Source organism: Suricata suricatta, chromosome 10 (assembly GCF_006229205.1).
Source record: "Suricata suricatta isolate VVHF042 chromosome 10, meerkat_22Aug2017_6uvM2_HiC, whole genome shotgun sequence".
Classification (NCBI taxonomy): Eukaryota; Metazoa; Chordata; class Mammalia; order Carnivora; family Herpestidae; genus Suricata; species Suricata suricatta.
In genome coordinates, this window is record NC_043709.1 from 55,814,366 (window position 1) to 55,816,497 (window position 2,132).

The window sequence follows — 2,132 nt, forward strand, 5'->3', positions numbered from 1 at the left end:
TGCTCACAAATCGTTCTTTTTCCTTACTCTTCCTTTTGTGATTCTGTGGGGAAAGGGAAGAAGAAAATGTAGGACGGTAACCAGCTGATAACTTGCAGGAAACAGTGCGCTATGGATAGGTAGCAGGTGACTGTCTACCTACACAAGTGCTCACTTAGTTTCTAATGCTGTTTGTAGAGGCAGTTCCAGCAGCCATCAAAGATTCGTGGGAGGGGCGCCTGGGTGGCTCATTCGGTTGAGCGTCTGGTTTCAGTTTAGGTCATGATCTCACGGTTCATGGGTTTGAGCCCCGCATCAGTCTCTGTGCTGACTGCTAGCTCAGAGCCTGGAGCCTGCTTCAGATTCTGTGCCTGCCTCTCTCTCTGACCCTCCCCTGCTCGCACTGTCTCTCTCTCTCTCTCAAAAATAAATAAAAGGCATAAAAAATTTTTAAAAAGGATTTGTGGGAAAAACATGATCTTGTTAAGTCTAATGGACCTCTTTTCATCCTTATTTTATTCATTTGTTCTGCAGCAGTTGTCACTCTTGACCCCTCTCTTGAAATGTTTCAGTGACACTAATTTCTTCTCTACTTGCATTCCTGGCTCTTTTTCTCCTACTCATCCCTTAGTGTGTGTGTTTCCTTGAGATTTCTGTTGTATTCTGCCTCTCTACCTCTGGTTCATAAACCTTAATGGCATAAGTATCTCTTGGAGAATTGGTTAAGAATGTGGCTTACAGGGGTGCCTGGGTGGCTCAGTTGGTTAAGCCTCCGATTTCGGCTCAGGTCATGGTCTTGCAGTTTGTGAGTTTGAGCCCTGCGTCGGAGCCTGCATCAGATTCTGTGTCTCCTTCTCTGTCCTTCCCATGCTTCTGCTCTGTCTCTCTCTCTGAAAAATAAATAAACATGAAAACAAATTTTTAAAAAATGTCTTTTTTAAAAAAAAAGAATGTGGCTTACAAAAGCCTTCATGACCTGGCCCCTGCCAGCTTCTCTGACCTACCTTGTACCACACTTTCCTGTTCTTCCTATGCTCTAGCCACAGTGGTTTTGTTTCTGCCCCCAAGGCCTTTGTACTTATAATTCCTTCTGCCCGAAATGCTATTCTCCCAGATCTTCACTGCCTTATTTCTTCTCATTATTCAGGTCTCAGCTCAAATGCTTCTTCCTCCATAGACTTTCCCAGACCACCTATCCAAAATAATTAATCTCCCCTTTTGTGCTTTATCACATTCCTCTATTTCGTTATCTCCATAGCACTTGCCACTATTTTATTTTTTTAATGTTTTATTTAATTTTTAGAGAGTGTGAGCAGAGGAGGAGCAGAAAGAGAGGGGGGCAGAGGATCTGAAGTGGGCTTTGCACTGACAGACAGCAGCGAGCCTGATGCAGGGCTCAAACTCACCAACAAGGAGATCATGCCCTGAACTGAAGTCAGAGGCTCAACTGACTGAGCCACTCAGGTGCCCCCACTTACCACTATTTTAAATTATCTTGTTTGTTTTCTTGTCTGTAGTCTGGTTCACACCTAGAACTTAAACCCTATGAAAACAGGGATCTTACTTATTTTCTAACTGCTCTAATTTTTGTGCCTAGCATAGTCACTCAGTCCACATTTGTTGAACGAATGAATGAAATGTAGATTCTTGGGTCTTATCTCCAGAGATTTTGATTTAGTAGGCTTGGGATGGAGTGAAGGTATTTATACTTTCTGTTTGTTAAAAAAAATTTTTTTTTTTAATATTTATTTTTGTGTGTAAGAGAGAGAGAAAGACAGTGTGAACGGTGGAGGGGCAGAGAGAGGGAGACAGAACTCAAAGCAGGCTCTGGTCTCTGTGTGTCAGCACAGAGCCTGATGTGGGGTTTGGAATCATGAACCACAAGATCATGACCTGAACTGAGGTTGGACACTTAACCAACTGAGCCACCCACATGCCCCTAAGGAATTTGTACTTTAATAAACATTCCAAGTGTTTTTGATGTCTCTAGTCAGTTAATCTTGGATGACATTTAGAAAAACCTTGCTCTACACAGTTTAATCCATCCTGATGGCTTCATTTGCATCTATTACTATAAACTGTCAACTTATGAGTTTATATCTCCAGTTCTGATCTGTCACCTGAGCTCTGGGCTCTTTTCTTCATTGTTCTCT